General features: G+C 36.9%; 1 protein-coding gene and 1 long non-coding RNA gene across 7 annotated transcripts in view; both read right to left on the reverse strand.

Annotated features, from left to right (window-relative positions):
• KIAA1328 (KIAA1328 ortholog) overlaps nucleotides 1–24,409 on the reverse strand; it is a 332,193-nt gene that overhangs the window by 213,636 nt on the left and 94,148 nt on the right. The window lies entirely within an intron of this gene.
• LOC120236261 lies at nucleotides 17,677–22,642 on the reverse strand. Its single transcript, XR_005529620.1, has 3 exons — nucleotides 22,499–22,642; nucleotides 21,589–21,714; nucleotides 17,677–17,705 (listed from the first exon to the last, which is right to left on the reverse strand). It is a non-coding gene; the product is annotated as an uncharacterized LOC120236261 (long non-coding RNA).

Genomic DNA, 24,409 nt, shown 5'->3' on the forward strand with positions numbered 1-24,409 from the left:
ATCCATTAGTCACAAGACTCCCAGGGAAATATGGGAACGCAAAGACTACAACAGGTAATGTCCTTCACTCTGAACACCTACACACTACATTACGTATACATATAAAGATGGCATATACTGTGTATTGTACTTAGAACGTTTGCCTATCCTTATACTACAGAATTCCTGTTAATCCTTTCAATTTTGCCCTTAGGTCATCTCTTCCTCCATCTCTGTACTCCTAGGGAGAGTTAAGCACTTTTATTATAGTAAATAGCACACTGCTAAAATTATTTGACACCACTATCACCTGAAGTGGCCTATGTGTTCCTGGAAATCACAGGAATTAATAGTATATTAATCTTGGTATCTCTCTAGTACACAGCAGGTACCCCAAAAATGTTAGGGAAATGAATAAAGGAATAAAAGTAAAGGAGTGTCTATTAAATTTCAGGTTGGCTTTAGGTTGGCCATTGAAACAAACCATAGATAGACCATATATTCTTTAAATTAGTCAAGAGGATGGCTAAAAATAGTGATTCATTAAAATTTTAAATTGTTCTAACCTCATAATATTTTTCCAACTTGAAGCAAGTGGTTTTTGACCATGTCATATTTCTCACCTCACACTCATTTCCTAACCCTCCCCGCTTCAAAAACCAGTACACATTGTCAGAGATAAACAGAGGTCCAAATTATATAACTATTGTCAGTGACAATATATGCAATTAAAAATGGATTCTTGGTAAAAGAAAAAGTGATACCAAGATAAATCGATAAGCAGAGCTAGAGAAGAATTTCACATGAAATGTTTACACCCTTTAATTAAGTTGTGATCTGTGCTGAAGTACAACTTACTGATACAAGTCTGAAATTGTCCCTTTAATTAATTTATGGCGAATTCAGTGGAAGGCCACAGTGTTTTTCAATTTCCTGATGGTAGTAATCTGTTGGAGGAAAGGAACAAATCTCCAAAACAAACTGGGGAAAACTCAACATTCTGGACCTTTACTAAAGAAGAGAAACACTTCACCCAGTTTCTTCTGGAGTTTACTTACTCTGTTTGAACAATGGTAACAAAAACAGGAGCCATGCAAAGATATCTAATTAGAGTAATTAACTAGCTTTTTTAGAGTTTTCGAAGCGTCATAGTTTCTACCTTATTTTCTGCAGAGTTGCAAAACAGGATGGGCCACAAACAGACTGGTACTGAGACGCTTGAGATTCTGCCTTGGCTCCAATCATCAGACCCTGAGGTTTTCAGGAAACCAACCACACAATGGAGACGCAAGGTTTATTTTTCCAACCTTAAAGCAAGAACATGTACTTACAATTAAAAGTTCATATGCAGATATCCTAAAAAGCAGGCAATTAATGTGTCAGATTGACCAGAGTTTTGATTTCTTTATAGTTTCCTGCTCACCTAGCACTCAATATACATTTATTCATAGTAGATGTTAAGGATGAGGTTGCAAAACAGTTTTATTGAAAGTCATGCATTTTCTCTTGCTTCTAACTTGCTTAAAAATATATCTTTTGTTTAAAAGTTCCATGTATCAGCTAGGCCCAAAGGAGAAGTATTTTCACCATCTGGAAGACTGCTTTAAATCATTCAGCCCTTTTTGAGTTACAGGAACTAGTCTAGAATCGGAGAAAGGGAGGCTATTATCTCACCCCTCCCCCAACCATTATAAGATGAACTGTGGTAACAATGATTAACACTTGAAAATTTCCAGTTTCAGAAAGGGTATATTCCAGACAATACAGACCACTGAAAACTACACACTAAGCTTTCTAGACTCTGAAAGGCCATGAAGTGAAGTTGTACATATAATGAATGCTTTGTGAAGCAGAGCTAACCATACCCAGGTGGGTGGGGTCTACCAGCTCAGCCATGAAGAACAGATTAAAAACTCCTTAGAAAGAACTCATCTCATTCTGTTTCCTGTCTTCAAACAGGAGAGTTTCATTCTTGTCAGTAAATTAAAACCCTCCACAAACTATCAGTATCGATATACATGATACTTGCCTTCATATTTTCTATTAGTCTACTTGAACTATTTATGCTATGTGAGATCACTCATTCCCAAGTGGGAATGTAAATTCAGTTTAAGAGATCCCCTATTCTTCTTTTCTACACTAAGTAATCCAGTGGCATTATACTTTCCTCATACAGTTCATCTTCCAGCTCACCTAAGGTCTGTGTTGTCATCTCTTGCTTCTTCAGATTCCTCATTGGAGTTCTTGTATAGAGTCGGATACCAGCATAACCTAGCACAAAACTAAATGCATCTTGCCAGGAATAGGTACCTGAATTAGAGCATCTGTGGATGGCTGTACTTTAGGGTAGGACACTTCTAAGTGCTTTAAAGACATTATCGTACTTAATTCTCCTCAAAAGGAAAAAAAAAACCATTAAATACTATTATTACTCACATTTGATAAATAAACTAGCCGCACAGAATAGTTAACAATTTACCTAAGGTCACCTGCCACTGAGCTCGGATTTGGAATAAAGTCCTAGAACCACTATCTCAGTGTGTCCCAGAAAGTAAGGCATACAGAAATCACCTGTAATTCTTGTCAGAAAGCAGACACTGATTCAGTAGATCTGAAGTAGGGTCCAAGATCTACATTTCTAACAAGCTTCCTTCCAAGGGATCCTGATGGCAGATCTGGGGACCCCACTCTGAGTGTGCATATCTAAGTACCCCCCCCCTTCCTTGGCATCAGTGGGAAAGGAGCCTGTTCTCCTCCTTTATACTGAGGCATACAACACATTATTAGGCTCCGTTGCTTCTTGTCTTTAATTCATCTTTAGAATATCATGGGCATTTTTCCTTTCATTTGGTCAACTGTTTTTATTTTGGAAAGTATATAGAAAATAAAATAGGAGAGTGAAATAACCCTTTTCTTCTTTAGAGGGAAGAAGCATTCTAGATTTTTAAGCACTATACCATTTCTACTGTGACTGGCTGCTGAAGTAATAACAATTAGCAATCATTACCTGTAGGGCTGGAAAATTTATACTGGGGGAAGAGTCCATGGAAAAAGCAAACAACCACATTTTTCTCTTCTACTTTCAAAAAGATATCCAGCCTCTACCTTGCCCAAGCACACTGATAAGCCTATGTTTGAAGTATGGTTTCTGAATTCAGTCTAATTGTTGCCAGACCACTAGCTACGGCCTTGGGGGACAGAACTTTCGCTAGAGTTGCATGCACTTCTTTTTGTGAAGTGTGAAAATATGACCTAGTATAATAATTCTAAGTAAAAATCAAACAATGTCCATAAAATAGTATCCATAACTAGAGTGAAAAAGGAGATTTCTTTTCAGATGGAAAAGGAATGGAATCCTATCTAAATCCTATTTAACCTATTTTAAGGTTAAACAGGAAAAAGTAGTAGGAATATCTCATTTCTGGCCTCTGAAAATGACTGAGGTTCACAAATGTAAATTATTGCTCAGAGAAAAATTAAGTAACTTCTATGTGCAGGTTTATTATCTAAACTCAGCAAATGCTGCAAAGACTGAAGGCAATAAAGCATTTTATGAACAACTTTACTTCACGGGTTCCTAATATAATTGAGCTTATGTGGACTGTTTAGAAGAATGATATTCTAAAAACTGGTAAAGAACCAGATTATTTGCTTGACCCTCCACTCCAGAAATGTTACAGAGAAATAGCTCAAAACAGTTAAGGAGAAAAGTTTTACAATGTCATTAAAATCATGGAGTTAGGTTTTGACTTAACTATTTTAACACTATTGACTACTAAATAAATCAATTAAGAGGCCACATTTAAAAGAACAATGCCTGAGACCTAAGTTTTCATCTATATATGCTTAACAACAGTGAGTTGGATTTGTCATAAAATTTAAAAGTAATGAACAGAATAGTTAAAGCCCATGATTTCTATTATATATGTTTGACTATACTAAGCAGTTCCACTAGGGAGCAGAAACTTTCTATAGTTAGTCTCTGTCTACTTAAATGATTCACCCATGTCTGCACTGGGAGGAGGGAAAATATCCTCTTCTGGACTAAGGCAGGACATCTAACTATAACAGAATATCTTCAGAAAATTGAGTCAATGTCAGCTACCAAAAATGTAAGATGAGTACAGTGGGATTTTTGGTTCCAGATAAGATGGAATAAACAGAATTCTCCCTATTCCTCTTACTAAGTACAATTAAAACTCTGGACTTCATATATGAAACAAACATAAGAAGACTGGAAACAGAGAGAAGACGGTAGAGGCTAGGGGTCTCAGAAGCTAGAGACAACACAGTGATGAGTTGCCTAGTTTTGTTTTTGCTTCAAGTATCTTGAGCTGGGTGCTAGAGAAGTCAACGAACCAGAAATGCCAATGGACCCATACATACTCCCAAAAATCTAAGAAAAGCCATTCTACTTATGAGAGAGAGAGAGAGAGAGAGAGAAGTGGGAAAGGGATGCCTAGCAAAGTGGAAAACTTCTGGACAAGAATTGCCTTACTCTAGCCAAGCAGCACAGAAAACACTGCAACCCCAATCCTACCTCCATCAGAAAAAGCTAAACGAGAAGCCTGGACTTAGGTGTCCCTCTACCACACACCCCCTTTCCACTGGGGTGTTATCCAAGAATACTGAGTGGTGAGTCAGGGTTTTAATCCCTATCTGACAGTAATGACTCCCTCCTTTGCCTCATTCACCCTCATGATTATCAGTACAGGCCTCATAGGGAGCCTGGATTTCCACTCCCATCTAGCTTTAATGATGTGTCCCTCCCTGGTGGGGTGATGTGAGGAAGCAGAGTAGAAAGCCAAAACTTTCACCACGTTACCAGCAATAACAGTGGAGGCCATTTGGAAAGCTCCTGTCCTTCTCAGCCAGATGGTATCAGAAGGAATCTAGTGAAGACCTTTCATCTCCACCTAAAGTTAAACAGGGGAGGTCTCCTCTTTCCCCACTGGTGTGATGTCAGAAAAGGTGATTTCAATAAGACTAGAGTATAACACTCAAAATGTCTAGAATACAATTAAAAATCGCTTGCCATACCATGAGTTAGGATAATCTCAACTTGAGAGAGAAAAGACAATCAACAGATGCCAATACTGAAATGACACAGATGTGTGGATTTTAAAGCAGCCATCATGAAATGCTTCAATGAACAATGATAGACATGCTTGAATCAAATGAAAAAAAAAGTCTTAGCAAAGAAACAGGAAATATGAAGAATGATCAAATGCGTTTTAGAACTGAAAAACACAATAGGATAAAAATGGACAACAGAATGGAGAGGACATAGAAAATAATTTGTGAAGTTGAAGAGAGAACTATACACATTATCCAATCAGAACAAAAGAGAAAACAGACTGAGAAAAAAAATGAACAGAGCCTCAGGGACATGTGGGACTCTAACAAAAGATATAGCATTCATGTCACTGGAATCCCAGAAAGAGAACAGAAAGAGGTAAGAGCTGGAAAAAAACATATGAAGAACTAATGCCTGAAAATTTCCCAAATTTGGCAAGAGTCAAGAAGTTGAGAAAACCCCAAACAGGATAAACCCAAAGAAATCGATGCCAAGACACATCATAAGCAAACTTTTGAAAACTAAAGATGAAGAAAAGTCTTGAAAGCAAGAGAGAAGTGACACTTTATTTAAAGGGGGGAAAAATCAAATAATGATGTATTTTCATCACAGAACATGGGGGCCAGAAGGAAGTGGCGCATTTTTCAAGTGCTAAAAGAACTGTCAACATAGAATTCTACATCCAGCAAAATTATCCTTCAAAAATGCAGAAGAAATCAAAAAAATTCTCAAAAGAAGGACAACTAATGGAATGCAGATCTATTCAAAAAGAATGACAAAAGATTTTCTACAAAAGAAGGAAATGAAGGAAATGAAATATCAGGAAGGAAGAACATAGAGAGTACAAGTATGGATAAATAGGCTTTCCTTCTACTCTTAAATTTTCTAAATTATGTTTGACAACTGAAACATAAATTGTAATGTTGTCTGATGGGGATAAAGAAGAAACTTATAATGGAATAATTAGGGAGTAATAGCAAAAATTTTACTCATTTTTAAGTATAACCTGAAAGCATTTCTCAAAAACATGTACTTCATAAATATTTCACTAAAAAGGCAGATGGCCAACATGATCTTGTTAAATATCAACAACTTCTTCACAACTCCCATATCAATAAATCACTCCTTCAGGGCTGAGCATTCAATAAATGTTAAATGAATGAGTGAAAGGAGTAAATGAATGGATGCTTTCTAAGACAAATTTTTCCATCTGTGTTGCTGATTTCACTCTCTTCTATGTTATCTAGATATTGTCATATAAATTATTTCATCTTTCTCATGATTTCAATAGCTTTTGGCTCCTTCTCATAACCCTTAAATGAACTGTATCCTAAGAAAAGTCCTTGTCTCTGGGGTGCCTGGGTGGCTCAGTTGGTTAACTGTCCGACTTCAGCTCATGTCATGATCTCACGGTTTGTGGCTTTGAGCCCCGCATCGAGCTCTGTGCTGACAGCTCAGAGCCTGGAGCATGCTTCAGATTCTGTGCCTCCCTCTCTCTCTGACCCTCCCCTGCTCACGCTGTCTCTCTCTCTCAGAAATAAATAAAACATAAAAAAAATTTTTTTAAAAGTAAAAGAAAAGCCCTTCTCAGAGCGCCTTCGTGACTCAGTTGGTCGAGTGTCCAACTCAATTTCTGCTCATGTCATGATCACATAATCATGAGATCAAGCCCCATTTTGGGCTCTGTGCTGAGCATGGGTCCCACTTAAGATTCTCTCTCTCTCTCTCTCTTTCTCTCTCAAAGGAAAGAAAGAAATAAATAAAGAAAGAAAGAAAGAAAGAAAGAAAGAAAGAAAGAAAGAGCCCTCCTCAAATAATACTTTCTTCTTAAGCTTCCAACATCTCTCTCTCTTCCCCATTATTATCAGAACTGTAAAAGATTTATACTTATTGTTTCAACTTCTAACATTTCCAATTTATTTTTATTTTTTAGAGAGAGAATGCAAGCAAGGGGTGGGGGTGGAGTAAGAGAGATAGAATCTCAAGCAGGCTCCATGTTCAGTGCAGAGCCTGACAATGGGCTCAATCCTACGACCCTGGGATCATGACTTGAACCAAAAGCCCAAGAGTCAGATGCATAACTGACAGAGCCACTCAGGTGCCCGTTCATTTCCAACTTAATTTTTGGCCCAAAACAATATGTTTTCTTGTCCTATCACACTTTTCACTATATTCATGACACATATCCTCTCCTTTAATTAAGTGCTTAATAACACAACCTGATTTGGGGATTTATCCTATTTGCTGGCCATGTTCTTTCTCTTCAAAGGATCTCCTCTCCTAGGTTTTGAGTTACTGGCTCATTCTACCTTCTTACTGATTGCTCCTTTTTTTATTTTTTCTTTTCTTTTTTTTCAAGTTTTTTAAAAAAAATTAATGTTTATTTTTGACAGAGAGAGAGAGAATATGAATGAGCAGGGGAGGAGAAGAGAGAAAGGGAGACACAGAATCTGAAGCAGGCTTGAAGCTCTGAACTGTCAGCACAGAGCCCAATGAGGGGCTCGAACTCACCAGCCATGAGATCATGACCTGAGCTGAAGTCAAATTGCTTAACTGACTGAGCCACCCAGGTGCCCCCTGATTGTTCCTTTTTTTAATCTCTTTCACTGACTTTCCCCTTCCTTTACCCACAGTTAAATGCAGATATTCCCTAAGATAATGTCCTAGAACTTAACAGTTTTCACTACATCTTCCCATGACCTTACTTTCAAGCAAAGCAGTATAATGTGAGATTCTACAGCAGTCCCGGAAGAAACATGATTATTACTCGCAAGAGTACATACACATACTTATATGGTTTATAAAATGTAAGTAAGACAATTGTTAAGCCTCCAATCTCAAGTTGTTCTCAGTATTTTAAAATCATACTGTTGGATTTTTATATTTAAATAACAAAAATTACCGCTCTAAAAAAGCTTTAACATCCTATTACTGTTCAGAGCATCATCATGATATTGTTGAATGATGTCACTTTATTATAAAGAAAGTGCTAATATACATCAGCTTCCTTGGAAGGAAACAAAATTTACTTTGCTAGAGAACATTGCATGGTTAGTTCCTGACTTGATTACCCTCTGAAGTGAATCCAGAATAACATATGGTATAATAAAATGAGTTAAGTTAGGGTTACCTATATACAATAAAAAAGTAATCACACTGAATATATTAAGGAATTGCTATTCATCAAAATAAAATTTCTTCTTTTTTTCCAAGTGGCATCAAAAAGATTACAGTAGGATTTAATTTTCTAACAGCCAAACAAATTGTTCTCTAGTTCCATCTGTATCACTTGTATAATTGTTTAAATAAAACTGAAAAGCAATAAAAAATGCTAAATAACTCTTCACAATAGTAAAATCACTGACACGACCTATTTATACGAACAGAATAAAGATTATAAGCACTACATTGCTTTATTGGATTAATATTTTCAATGATCATACAATTTATATATATCTTTCACCTACTTCAGGTAATGGCTCTGAAATACATAGATCATATAGAAATGATAGACTGTGTTTGAAGATACACAAATCACCATACAGGTATCAACAGGTATTAATGCTGAGCAAGTTAAGGAAAATATCTAATGAAGGTTTAATAATGAAAGTAGTTATATGATTAAATATTGCAAAAAAAAAATTTAGTGCCTTTACTCAAGGTAAATCTGTTCTTTTATAATAGATATGTATTCAAAGGTTAATCATCACAGTGACTTTCATAGATGTGTTAGGTACCAATTATCTGACACTCTCTTCGAATATCCAAGTTCCAAACAAACAAGGCAGGCACTCTGTGCATCTTCTCCTTGAAACATTATTAGTTCCTTCAACTCAGAAAAGGCCTTTAGGTAAAGATGCCAATGGGCCATGATGCCTGTACCCTGAGCAGTCTGTGCAGCCCTGTACCAAATCCTGACAGGACCTAGGGAAGTAAATTGGTTTTTGGCAGCACTTTTAGGGATGTCTCCTGGAATAAAATTTGGGAATGTTATGTCTCTAGGAAATGGTAGAGAATGTTAAAATATATGTATTTGTCAATCAAAATGCCAGTGAAAATCTCCCTTTTAATAAGTAACAGGAGTCATGATAATGTAGCTGAAAATATCCATTCCCCAGAATACAGACATAATGCCTCAGCTATATGCTCCAATTTCTATCATACACAAGAGATCGATTAGAAATGAAATGCAAGTTCCACTGGGTGGCACAAGACTAAGCCATAGGAAGAGTTACTTACTCCTAAAAATTATTTTGCCTTTTGTTTTCTCATTTAAAAAAATATATTTAGATTACAAAATTAAAACAAATAAAAGTAACACTGTATAATTTAGCTGTCATTTTCTACCAAATTGCTTATAACTGTAACCATAAAATGATAATAATCTACCATATGTGCAGCTGCAACACTAAGAAAAGCACTGGTCAGTGCTACTGCGAAACATGAACCTACTACTCCCCCTGGTGCCTGTGCAACTGAATTGCAATAAAATAAAAAGTTTCGTTTCTCCAAGAGGGAAATATCATATATGGTCAGTTCTGCTATAACATTTGCTTTGAAAACATATAAAATTCTAAGTGCATTTGATATATTGGAAATATTATGAACACAAGGTGGATATTACCAATGAGAAACACTAAATGCAGGCAAAAAACGGCACCCAGCTGACCCCAGCCCAGTATGAATACACAAGACACACACCCACAGGCCTCACACAGCCATCTACTAGCTAGGTGGTGCTAGGAGCCACGCCCACCCGCAGCTAGTGTTACAACTTCCCATCCAATCTCTGGGCATGGAGGAGGGGACTCGTGGGGATGAGCACTGGGTGTTATGTGGAAACTAATTTGACAATAAACTATTTGTTAAAAAAAAAAAAAAAAAGCCTCTCCTATAATTCAAAAGCAACTTCGCAAGCTGCTGCACTTTCCATGTCTACTTACACAAGCACATTGCAGGCATTTTCAAGGTAAAGTACTGTATTTATTGCAGAGTTTGTGCATATCTTAATTTCTTAGTATGTATAAAACTACGTTATCATTTTTATTACCTTCCATGTTTATAAAAATGTTTCATTGATGAAGGTTTTAAGTGTCGTTGTGCCCCTAAGCTCATTTTTCCCATAAGCTCTCTGGGGTTTCTTTGGGAATGATTTCTCATAGTGTGATGACTTTTAAGAATGTATATGATTGCTACAGCAGAGTTAACTGTATAATAAATAGTAAAACCTAAAATTCTCTACTACATCTGTGTAAAGGGCAAGAGTAATTATAAATAATTATCTAATTTTGTAACTTAAAACAGTGTGTTTCATGTATCTACTTCCATGAGAGTATTACTGTCTCTCTTTCTTTTTAGAAAGGCTCCACTCTCAGTTATAAACCATCATAAGAATTCAGGAGGGGAAATATATATATAGGCCACTTTTTCCATTCAAGCTATTAATCATACCAAATAATTTGTGCCCCTGCTCTAATCTGACAACCAAATTCTTTCCAGAAGTCTGAGGTGAGGAAAGGTCCAACTGGCTCAAAAAGTACCTTGTTTTGCATTTACATATCATTCAAAACTTGACTAAGCCAAAAAGTTACATAAGAAAAATAAGCAATCCGTTAAGGAGCCCAGGGTTCAAGGGAACACAAACATCCCAGAGAGATGCTGTCGTCAAAGATAAATGCAGTTTTCGTACGGGCCTTCCATGGCAGCACTGCATTTAGATAAGGGCAAGCCAGGATAAAACCTTCCGAAATTCATAATCCTTCACTTACTTAATACTCTTGCTTACAACTAATATTTCACAATCACAGCAAGCTTAAAGAAGTGCATCCCTTCCCACTCCTTATCAGAGTACATCTCAACATTTGCAGCTGGCCTACACTGGGTTTAACATTTCCCCATCATCAACCTGCTGTATACAGAGAAAAACTTGCTGTCAGGCAGGAAGTCTAATAGTGTGGTCCATGGACAGCAGCATCAGTATCACCTGCGACCTTACAAGAAACTGCAAAATCCTGGGTCCCTTTTCAGATATGGATCAGAGTCTACATTTTATTAAGCCGCCCAGGTGACAAACGTGCACATTAAAGGCTGAGGATCACTGATCTAAACTGTGAGCAAGTTCCAGGCTCCATTTCTGCCCATCTTGCACTCCTACAGAGTTCAAAAAAGCAGCTTTCCTGCCACTAAAGTCATGGCTCTTTTATAGCAAATTAACCAGAATGTTCTTTTTTTAATATTTGCTGCTATTTTGTTAGTTTTCTAACCTTGTTAGAACACAATCTGTTTGGATCACAAAAAATAAGGATGGATAAAATGGATCACAAAAGATATCTGGGATAAAATTGATTAAATATAACTAAATATTAATTCCTAAAGAATTAAAATTTCATATATAAATATATATAAAATATAAAACATGTTTTTTCACATATAGATCCAAAGCAGCAGACATTTGTGCAACAGAAACCTTATCAATTCACACTTATGTTACATGCCTAGGACATATTTCATTAATTTGATAAACATTTTTATTTTTTAAATGTTTTTATTTTATTTTTGAGAGAAAGAGACACAGCGTGAGCAGGGAAGGCTCAGAGAGAGAGCGGAAGACACAGAATCCAAGACAGGCTCCAGGCTCTGAGGTAGCTGTCAGCACAGAGCCCAACGCAGGGCTCGAACCCACGAACCATGAGATTATGAACTGAGCCGAAGTCGGGCGCTTAACTGACTGAGCCACCCAGGTGCCCCTCGATAAACATTTTTAAAAACTAGACAGAGTTAATATTTTCTTCATCAATTGGATATAAAAGCACCTGAGTGTCCTGGTTACAATGAATTTAAAACTACAGGGAAAAAAAAAAGCTTAATAACGATAGCTTTATAAGACTTGGTGTGATGGGACTATCACAGAATTTTACTAAAAACTATTATACATCTCAGTAGAACATGCATATTGTCATAAAATTTTAAATACCAAGCACCCACAAATTCTCTAGTGACATGAACCCTATTCTCTCAAGCTATCTTCCTCGACCTCTTAACATGCACACACACAGCATACACTTAACAGACTAGCCTGGCTGTTTTATTAGGACGAGGAGCTGCAAAGTGCTGAGGAATACAGCCTCCACTCTCTTTTCTGTGGGTGTGCTTTATAGAATTAAAATATGTTTGATGTTTAACCCTGTGTCAATTTTTTTAATCGAAATATATCTGACATCTTATACTGTGTCCATTTAAGGTGTACAGCATGTCAGCTTCATACATTTATATATTACACCTCTATCACATCACATAATTATCATCACTAATTTGTGGCAGAATAATTAAGATCTAGTCTCTTAGCAAGTTTGGTGACTATAATATACTGTTGTCTATACTCACTGTTCATTAGATCTCCAAGACTTATTTATCTACTAGTTTTAAGTTTTTTTTTTTTTTTATCTCTTTAGTCTGTTTCTTACAACTCTGTGTATGCTGCAGAATCTTTAGAAAGGATGAGCCCACCCCCCCCCCACACACACACATCCCATATACAACAACAACAAAAGCAATGAAACAAACACTAACATCAGCTCAACCCAAACTAAACCCAACCCCAAATCCCCACAAATGAACTGCATGGTTCCAGATACCATCAGGTGTTAGATGGCCATATGCTACCGGGGATGGCCAAGATGGCATTATTGGGGCGGCTTTTCATTAAAGGGGAAAATGCCCTTTCCCTTAAGGTACAAACTGAAAAGCCTTACCAAAAGAGGTCCAGATTTGCTGTTTTATTAAATAACTTCAGGTCTGGGTAAATGGGGAAGGGGAAAAAAGGAAACAAAAGTGTAGAGTAAAAGAAAATACAAGAAGGAAGAAAATATGTATGCTCAGGTAAACAGACTGACCGATGGTGGGGGAAAGGGAGAGAGGCAAACCATGAGAGACTCTTGAATTCTGAGAAACAAACTGAGGACTGATGGATGTTGGGGGGAGGGGGGAGATGGGCATGGAGGAGGACACTTGTGGGGATGAGCACTGGCTGTTATATGGAAACCAACTTGACAATAAACTATTTGTAAAAAAAAAAAAAAAAAAAACTGACCGAAAAGGTTAGAAAGAAAAATGCAAACCTAAATTTCTTACTTCACTGCTTTCCCTTTACTCAGAAAGCTAAAAATAGAAAATCTTGAAGTGAAATGTTGGAATTCTGAACACAGGTATTAAAGATCAGAATCGGCAAGACAGGAAAAACAAAATCACCAACTGTGTCGGGTGACAGGAGCACAAAAATAGAGATGAAGACAAAAAAGGGAGACCTGTTTTGATCTAGAGATCTCATTTTGAGTAGATGATTTCCACTCAAACTTTACCAAAATTTTCCCTCTAAAGTGCCAGATACTGTTTAGGTTTTGTGGGTTGTATGGTCTCCTGGAAATTCTGTCACTGCAGTACAAAAGTAGCCATAGACAATACACAGCCAGACAAGCATGGCTGTGTTCCAGTAAATTCTATTTACAACAGTAGGCAGTACCCAGGACTTGCAGGCTGTGGTCTGCATCCTCTACTATAGCCTAGCTGAGAACTAGAAAGACTATGACCATACCTTTCCCAGGGTTTTATGAAAAATAGACTAAACGATGATGAGGGAGAATCACTTGACCTTCAGCAAGAAAGTGGTCTCTAAGATCACTGTGACTGGTTTTAAGAGAGAAGAGCTCTTTGAAAACTAACCTGGACTAATGTTTAAATAAGACCTCATATTATTACAGAGCTTATTTATCATACGGTAATGACATATAATTTTCCTTTCTCCAAGCTTCATCCTTGTTACTATTACTGATTTTTAAATAAAGAAACAATTCTCCACTGGAACTGCTACCCAGAGCAATTAAACAAGAAAAAGAAATAAAAGGCATCCAAATAAGAAAGGAAGAAGTAAACTGTCTCTATTTGCAGATAACATGATACGACCTTCTTTTTCCAAAGTATACATACAAATGGCCAAAAGATATATGAAAAGGTGCTCATATATATATATATATATATATATATATATATATATATACACTTCTAAACACTAACAAGAAACCACCAGAAAGGTAAATAAAATAATCTCATTTCTGTAGTACCAAAAATAATAAAATATTTAGAAATAAATTTAACCAAGGTGAAAAATCTGTACACTGAAAACTGTAAGACAGTGATGAAAGAAATTGAAGAGAGCACAAATAAATGGAAAGATATTGTAAAAATATCTTTACTAGCCAAAACAATCTTGAAAAAGAACAAAGCTGGAGGCATCATATTCCCTGATTAGAAACTGTGTTACAAAGCTATAGTAATCAAAACAGTGTGAAAGTGGCATAAAAACAGACACATAGATCTATGAAACAGAATAGAGAGTCCAGGAATAAACCCACACACATCTGGTCGATTAATTTGTGACAAAGGAGCCAAGGATATACAATAGGGAAATACAATACAGGACTGTATACAATAGGGAAAGGACAGCCTTTTCAATAAATGGTGCTGGGAAACTGGACCACCACCTTATACCTTACACAAAAATCAACTCAAAATGGATTAAAGACTTGAACATAAGACCTAAGACCCTAAAACTCTTACAAGAAAATATAGTGGGTGAGCAACTTGACAGCCAGTCTTGGTGATAATGTTTTGGATTGAACATCAATAGCAACGGTAATAAAAGCAAAAACTAATAAACAAGTGGGACTACATCAAACTAAAAAGCTCTGCACAGAAAAGGAAATCATCAACAAAATACAAAGGTACCTGTGGAGTGAAAGAAAACATTTGCAAACCACATATCCTATAAATGGTTAATATCCAAAATATACAAGAAACTCACACAGTAAACAACAAAAAACCCACAAATAACCCAATTTAAAAAATGGGCAAATGACCTTCTTTTTCCAAAGTATACATACAAATGGCCAACAGATATATGAAAAGGTGCTCAAATTCATTAATCATCATGGCAATAAAATGATCCTTTATTTGTGGGCAGAAACAGGACTATCAGTGTGGAGAGTGGGCAATAATGGGACTCTAATAAAAAGCTATATCAAATCAAAATGATTGAAACAAAGATTAGGAAAATCTTGCAAAAACTGAAACAAAAGAAAAGACCCAATATGTCCTTTCACCTCATCTCCACTCTAGAAAATAAACAAAATAGGGCAAACTAAATAAATCCTGCTTTGTTTTCCTTCCTATTCTTGTTCCCTCAAATATTTTTAAAATTTAAATTAAAATTAGTTAACATATAGTGTAGTATTGGTTTCCAGAGTAGAACACAGTGATTTATCACTTATATTATCACCCAGTGCTCATCCCAGCAGTACCCTCCTTCATGCCTATCACCCATTTAGCCAATTCGCCTCCCACCCCTCCAGCAACCCTCAGTTTGTTCTCTGTATTTAAGAGTCTCTTCTGGTTTGCTACCCTCTCTGTTTTTATCTTATTTTTCCTCCCTTCCCCTATTGTTCTCTGCTTTGTTTCTGAAATTCCACATATGAGTGAAATCATATATTTGTCTATCTCAAACTTACTTCGCATAAAAAACTCAAGTTCCATTCTTGTGGTGGCAAATTTGCACCCTCAATTTTTGACTAAGTTCCTGATGCTCTACTATTGAAGATAAAAAGATCTACGGAAAAAGCATTAAAAACACCTAGTGCAGACATAAAGCATCTACACCAGACTGCTGAAAATTCAAACATAAGTATACTTTCATCACTTTGATACCCTGATTAAAAAGTGGAACTTGAAACCAGTTCAAATCTCACAGCAAGGTTTATCTTCTAATTCTGCAAGCAGAAAGCACATACTATGGAGAATCTCCATTGTGTTTCTTTGTCTCTCACCTCAGATGAGAGACAATATGCTCAATATGCTATGGAGTAACTTGCCCAAATGTGTTGTTCCCACATTTGCTGTTGAATTTTCTCTTTCAGGGCTTTAGGTAATTATAGCAAATGTTAGTTACAGAAATACTTAAATAAAATATCAAACTTCTAATGCAAATCAAAGGATTGATCATTGTAAATGCTCATGGTCACTGAGGTGGTCTGTGTCATAAATACAATAAGAACATCAGCATAAGCTTACTCTAAATAAAAACTTTCTTCTTTTGTTCATATTATATATGTTTTCCTCTATGCTCCATTGAAGATGTAAAATAAACTGATAGAGGAGGTTGAATCACAGAAAGAATGTAGGAAAAAGGCCATTACATTTAAGTGCACATGGCTTAAATCTTTTATAACTGATTTTGTTAAATTATACATCACACTTTCTGTGTGATATAATATGCAAGGTGAAATTCTATGGAGCAAAAAAAGAATTCTTATGGAGAATATATAAAAAGTATAAATAAAATGTTAAATGTTAAAACAAAACTAACATTTAAGAAAATGAAATAGCTAAGCTATTTTGGTAATCTTCAAAAATTTACACTGTAGCATATATTCCCTAGAGCAAAGAACAGCAAGAATATCACAAAATAGAAAATTACTGACCACTTTGTTTCTGGCTTAAAATAAAAGCCAGAAAATAAATAAATATTTCACAATTCTAAAAGTCAGAGAAAAACAAATCTTCAAATACGTGATAGGGCAGAGTTACCTCAAGAGTGAGGCAACTAGAATGAGAAATCCTCTCACTACTCGCAAAGAAAAAGGTCAGGATGCCTTGAACTATCTTTGTAAATCCAAGTCCTACCTGAAGATTTCTTTATAACTTGGAAATCCTGCCCATTTGTTTTTCCTTTTTTTCTTTTCTTTTCTTCTTTTTTGCCTTTTCACTGGATTGATGCTAGGTCAAAGGAAGAGAAATCCATGGGACCAATCTCCGTGATAGCCCTAATTTGGGGGATATATGTGACCAATAGAGAAATATACTAAATGGCATAAACAGAAAGACAATATTATGTAGCAAAGCCTGGTAACTATGGCGAAGGGTAGGGCAATGCCCTGACACTTTTTTTGTTGTTGTTGTTTAACACTCACAATTATTGTGAGTTGCTATGGAATTATATGGAATTGTTATAGCATCTAAGCTATATCATAATATTTTGATTAATTTTGAATGGCATATTCTTAATTCATCTTGTATTTAAAGCAGAAAAAGAAATAAAGCAAAAACGAATCGTTGTTGCTTTGATCTGATTTAATCCAAAAGTAAAACATAATTAGAAAGTGGATTCTACAACTAAGTGCCGAGCACGGCAGGAGACCCATTTTTCTAACACTACAGAATCAAAGCATCTTGATGCACAACTAAGTACATCACACAGCACACTTTATACCATCTCTCTGTGGTTTGTAAAATGCCTATTAAGGAATATGTTCCACTCGTTTCAGCATTGCTACTTTTATTTTTAAATTATTTTTAAAACTACTGTTTAAATTATTTTTAAACCTACCACTACTTTAAATTATTTTAAAGCTAATATTATTAAAGTCACAATTAGAAAAAGCAGAGTTCTAGGGTGCCTGGTTGGCTCAGTCGGTTAAGCATCTGACTTTGGCTCAGGTCATGATGTCATGATCTCATGGACTACGGGTTCGAGTCCCGTGTTGGGTTCTGTGCTGACAGCTCAGAGCTTGGAGCCTGCTTCAGATTCTGTGTCTCCCGCTCTCTCTTTCAAAAATAAACAAACATTAAATTTTTTTTAAAAAGGGAAGAAAAGGCAGTTCTATAGGTGAATTATTTCTTCTTCGAACCATTTAACTCATAAAAAAAGAGAACCATTTAACTCATGTGTAAAAGACATCATGGTTAGAAGAGAGTCCACCTTGCATAGAATGCAGACAGTCTTTAGGGAATGTCGCTCCCACACTAACGAGAAAGAGCCAAACAATCTGTAGGATACAGCTTTTTTGGGCCCATCAGAGTCTAGGTCACAAGACATTCAGGTGAACTGAATTCCAACAGGTAACAAACCTTTCTAAGGAAACACAAGACAGAACCCAAAAGAATCAGTGGTCATCATAAAAGTCAGAGAAGAAGAAAACACCTAAAAATCACAGCAAATTATTAAAGGATGCATGTGGGCTAGTGTGACAGTTTACACAATGCTGGGAACGCCAGACACAGGAAGAGTAGGCACTAACTCACTAGATCTTTCACAGGGGCCGATAAAAACTAATAAAAGAGCAAGAGACCTAAGAGAATCCCATTAGTGGTGCAAAACTGCTCAGTTCTTGGATCCTTCTCTCATGGAGAGCAAAAGCTAGACGCTTCTATGAGAAGGAAGGTGAGGAAACATTCCCAGGGACCAGGAATACTAGGAAAAGCATGCCAGTACCCCAGACCCCACACCAGGTAAAAGGCAGCAGAAGGCCACCACTGGAGACACTGAAGAGTATGAGCAGCGAGGAGAACGACAGTAAAAATAAGACCCACATCCAATTCAACTAGCGACGAGAATGACTCAAAGTGCACACTGCCTGCCTGCCTGCCTGCCTGCCTGCCAGAGGAGAGAGGAGCCCAAGTCTAATGTAAATACTATGTCTTTCAATCTCTGCTGTTCCTTAACACACAATGTCAGGTACTAAATAAGAAATAAAGAATTTCTTTTGATGGCCTTACCAACAGACTGGATACAGCACAGGAAAACAATCAACTTGAAAATAAGGCAGCAGGAATTATCCAAAACGGAACACAGAGAAGATAAAAGAACACAGCGTCCCGTATCTGTGGTGCCACATCAAACATGTATAACTAGACTCTCAGACAGAGATTGAGAAGGGAGGTGGAAGCAATGTCCAAAACAAATTAGAATTTTGCAAAATTAATGAAACAAAACAAACCATGGGCCAAAGAAGCTCAAAGAACTCCAAGCAGGACACACACACACACACACACACACACACACACACACACACACGTAGATTTAGCACAGTCAAGCTGCTGAAAACCACAGCTAAAGAGAAAATCTTGAAGACAGCAGGAAGAAAAGCAAAATCATTTTTAAAATACTGAAACAAAAGCATATTACAATAGCAACAATTTCACATTTGTCATCTCATCATTACAAATAATAAAAACAGGTATAACTGACACTTTCTGAGCACTTGGTACATGTCAGACACTGTTGCTAAGTGTGACAAAAACCTTATGATGTACAATTAACATTTTATTTTACAGATGAAGAAGCGGAGATACAAAGAGGTTACGTACGCTGCTTAGGCTCACACAGCTAGAACCTGTGGAACCAGGGTTCAAACCAGTAGTGTGGCACCAGGGTCCCTACTCTTAATCCCCACACCCCTCTGATTTGGTCAAGCCTCTCACTTCCATCCCATTAGGGTGCCACAAACAACAGTGATTAACATGCCGCCACCACCACCATACACAGCCCGCCCTGTCTGTGCTCTGAAAAGAGAAAGCAACACTGACGTAAGGAAGAACAGAAACTTCCTCTATCGCTACTGGGGTTGGCAGTGAATGTCAGTGTCGTTTTTACAACTCTTTCTGAATTAGATAAATATTTCTCAGCAACAAAAAATCTATTAGGTGAATATATTTTTGTGCTGAATGACACCTATTGTTCTTACAAGGGCACTCCCGTTGAGAACTACTTCTCTCCTTTCTCTCCTTTAAAAGCACAGTGAACATAATCACATTACAGAAGAAGTTATTACTATTTCTAAATGGTCTCTGCTCACAGCAGGCAGTCTCCAGGCTACAGTTTTGTCACAGTGTTATGATTAATTAATTTATTTTTAATAAGTGTTGTATTTTAGAATAACTTCAGATTTACAGCGAAGTTGCAAAGCTACCACAGAGAGCTACCGTATGCCTCTCCTCCAGTTTCCCCCACTGTTAATACTTTACATTCCCACGGCCCATTTGTCACACCCAAGACACCGACATCGTTACAGTGCTACTAACTACACTCCAGACTTGACTCAGAGTTCACTAATTTTCCACTACGGTCCCTTTTCTGTTTCACAATCCAGTTGGCAGCACATTTAGTGGCTGTGTCAGTCTCCTCTGGCCTGTGACAGTTTCTCAGTCTTTCCTTGTTTTTCATGACCTTGATAATTTAGAGGAATACCATCTAGTATTTTTGTAGAATGTGTCTCCGTTTAAGTTTGCCTGGTGTTTTTCTTAGGCCTAGAGCGGGCTGTGGGTTTTTGAAGAGGATACCATAGAGGAGTCACGTCATCTCCTCACAGCAGGGGCACGTGACAGCCACAAGACACTGCTGACATGAAGCCTGATCACTCGGTGAAGGTGGTATGTGGCAGGTTTCTCCGCTGTAAAGTTATTATCCTTCCCTCTCCATTATCTATTCTTTTAGTGTAAATAACTAAATATAGCCCACTCTCAGCAGTACAGATTGAGAGTGAAACTCCAACTTCCTAAAGGAGAAGTATCTACATTTATTACTTGAAATTCTTCTTTAAGAAAGAGTTGTCTCTTCTCCCTGATTTGACTGATTTATGTTGAAGCTGTTGTTTAACAGGAGGTGGGCACAAAAGGGTCATGTAAATGTATTTGCTGAGATTTTACTCTCTCAAAGACAATAGACAAGCCCATAGCCCACTTTTCAGTCCAACTCTACTGAAAAGAAAATTTAAAACATCTTAGTTGAGTAAACAATTTTGCCCAACGCATCTATATAGAAGTAACCTTAGGAAAAGAAGCAAAGTTCATCCGAGGCATACTGTTAATGGAAGAATGTGGAACAGGACTTGGTCTTCACATGTTCAACCAAGGTGTCTCTCTGTCTCTGTCTTTGTCTGTCTGTCTCTCCATCCCTCCCTTTCCACTTCACTCTCTTCCTCCCTCTAAGGTGGAAGGGAGTAGGATGGAAGGAAAAAAAACAAAATGAGTGAAACTAATGTTCTCGTTTCTTATTAGTAACACAAAGATGCCTGGTACTGTCATCTGCTGTTAGAAATTACATCTCTAGGGGCCATGGAAGACATGATAACCAGATATGTTAAAAGACTTTCCAATTATTCTTGGCTAGGCTATAAATAATTTCTCATTTCCCAGATAATCTGTCCCCCATCCAATCAGCTCCCATGAAACTGAACCCCTTGAGCAAGGAGCTCACCTCATTAATTAGTCTGAACACGTCTAAGGAACAGTGATCTATTTGTGCAGTACAAAAAAGGCTCCAAACTTATTTAACGTATTCTAGATCTGCCCAAGAAGAAGGTATTTAAACAATGATCTGTAAAATAGAGTATTCTATTTCTTTTCTTCTTTCTTGGCTCATACTTCCACTGTACATACAACTCTAATGTGTCCTCAATAATCCCAATATTCTACCAATATATGTCTTTATGTTTTCTGTTTTTAACTAAAATCCTCCCTCCCATTTGCTTATTCTAAATGCAGATTTCACCTGAAAGTAAACTTAAAGAAAACTTAAAGACAAGAAACTTAAAGAAAAACTTTAGATTTTAAAAAATACTTTTTCTCTTATTTTCTCACTTGATTTTTATAATAATAAAAACACTATGGTGTGTTATCATTTTACAAATAAAGTAAGGGTAACTTACATGACTGAAGGCCATATCAGTTCTGGCACCCCCAAGGAGGACCCTTTACAGATTCACCACAAATGAAGGTCTGAATTCATCTGGTAGTTTAGCAAATCTCAGTTCCTAAAGGTTCCCAATGAGTTCCTGTTCAACAAATCCAATACATACTTTATGGTCCTCTTATATGACTTCTCCAGATCAGTAACTCCCTTGAAGGACTATCTTCTTCAGCCCTTTTGGCACAACTCTTTATTAATACTATTCCTTTTTTTTTCTAGCTATTTGTTCAACTCCTCCTCCTTCTAAGGCCCTATCCTTCTACACCTAAGTGTTAGGGTCTGTCTGTGGCTTTTCTCTCTCCATGCTACATGTTTTTCTTGGGCCATCCCATCCAAACTCTAAGTTCAACAAACCAATTATACTCTGGTGACTCCCAGAAACACATATCTGGTCCGGAATTTTATTCTCACCTCCAGACTCTTTAGTAAATTGAGCCTATCTTCAAAGTGGATGTAGCCAAAATCAGTCATAATCTTTTTCTCTTTTTAAAAAACCTGCATTTCCCCATTTATGTCCTATACCATCTACTTATATGACCAATCCAGAAATGACAGCCATCCAGGTGCTGTTAGCTCTCACAACAAATCCTCAGATCTCTAAATAGCTGTCAAGTCTGCCTCCTGCTATCCTCGTGACCTCTGATTTAGCTCAGACTACTGATCTACTCTACAATAAGCTTCTGAACACTAATTTCACCCTTTCAATCTACTTTTTGTCTTGCTGCCACAAGATTCTGAAAAACACTAATCAGATCAATTCACCAGCCCCTATCTTCAACAACCAAAACCAAACACTCCTTACCCCCACCCCAGCTGACACGTCATAGGGTGAGTCCAGCCACTTTGGGCATGATTTGAACTAAGCTTACTCTTGCAGCAGCATCTCCTTCCTCCTGGCCTCTGCAACTTCCATCTCAACACTGCAATCTACACTTTCAGTAAATCAAATTCCTGAAGTTTCCTAAGCACATTATGACAGTGTTGTCCAACAGAACTTTATGTGATGATGTAAATGTTCTATGTCCATTCTATATAATACCAGTCATAGGTGGGTAATTGAGAACTTAAAAGGTGGCAAGTGTGACTAAGCCACTAAAGTTTTTATTTTACTCAATTCTAATTAGTTTAAATTTAAAATGTCACATGTAGTTAGTGCCTACCATATTAAATGATGCAGCCCTATGCTCTCTGTATCTTGGGATATGTCCCCCTGTCTAGAATGTTCCTTTCTTTACCCCTTACTCACCGGTATTGGTATCTCCATTTATTACCTGAAATTCTTCTGTAAGAAAGAGTTGTCTCTTCTCCCTAATTTGACTAATTTATGTTGAAGCTATTGTTCAATATAAGGTGGACACAAAAGGGTCACATAAATGAATTTTCTATTCATCTTTCAAGTTTCAACCCAATGACTGTTCTTCTTTGCCCTCAACAACTCCTACAACAGCTTATACAAAAACAAAAACAAAACAAAAAAAAAAGTATGATTCATCATCTTGTGGTCGTTCTTTCAGGAAATATTTACTGAGTGTCTGCTATGTATTAAATGTTGTACAAGCCAGTCATTCACAAAGAGAAAGTCACAATTTTATAAGAATAAATGTATTACTTATTAGGATAGCCACTGTGCAAGATGTGCTACCCTGGAAGTATCTGCCTATACCATTCTCTGAACACTGTTTTACATCTTCATGCTTTTTCTCATGTTTTCCCTTTTGTCTGGCAGTCCTTTATTTGCCTTCAGTACTTGATTAATTCCTTTGTGGTTTAACATTCAGAGCTAAAGTCACTTCCTCTGGGAAGTCTTTCTTGATCTTTGGTTAACCTCTCCTCTGTGCTCAGAACTCTTACCTACAAATATCTCTATCATAGACTTATCATTCTTATAAATATTTGGTTTGTTCCCCCATACAGTGTGTAAGAGAATGCCTAGTATACAGTTGACACTCAAAAACAGTTTGCAAACTATGTGTTACATAGTAAACAATAGAGATTATCAACTAACATTATTCTTTGACTTCTGTCAATAATATACATACAACTGTGACTTTTCACCTAAGCGTTATAAGCAAATTCATATTCTCAAAGACCTACATGCAAGTCAAAATGAACACATCCAAACCTTATTTAACTTATCCAAGAAACTACCTGGGCCTTGTCCTGAGTCCCTGCCTCTTCAGGGGACCAATACCTACAAGGAAAAAGAAGGTTTTAAGCATTTTGAAACCAAGTAGAATAATGTTACACATGGTTCACTTTTACTGAAAACACTATAATCACCTACCACTATTGTAATCATGCACTCCGTCTCCTCTTAAATCAAACTAAACAAGCTAAGGATTATGCAATGGCCATTTTATAATTTTGAAATAAAATAACATAAATGACAGCAAAACAACAGGAAAAATCCCAAAGGTGTCCCATCAAAAAAAAAAAAAAAAAGTATTTGCTGCACTGAACTATTAAGGTTCTATACATGTGTGAAAGCAAAGAATCATATATCAGCCTAAAATGATTTAGAGTTCTACTTCTAAAAGTTTCTTTTTTAAGTTGATTTATTTTGAGAGAGAAAGAGAACATGAGTGGGCGGGGGCGGGAGGGGCGAGAGAGAGAATCCCAAGCAGGTTCTACACTGTCAGCATGGAGCCAGATGCAGGGCTTGAATTCATGAACCATGAGATAATGACCTGAGCTGAAATCAAGAGTTGGATGCTTAACTGACTGATCCACCCAGGTCCCCTTAGACTTCTACTTCTAACTTGTAGTCTTGCTTCAAATCT

Source organism: Hyaena hyaena, unplaced genomic scaffold (assembly GCF_003009895.1).
Source record: "Hyaena hyaena isolate Hyena2069 unplaced genomic scaffold, ASM300989v1 scaffold_150, whole genome shotgun sequence".
Classification (NCBI taxonomy): domain Eukaryota; kingdom Metazoa; phylum Chordata; class Mammalia; order Carnivora; family Hyaenidae; genus Hyaena; species Hyaena hyaena.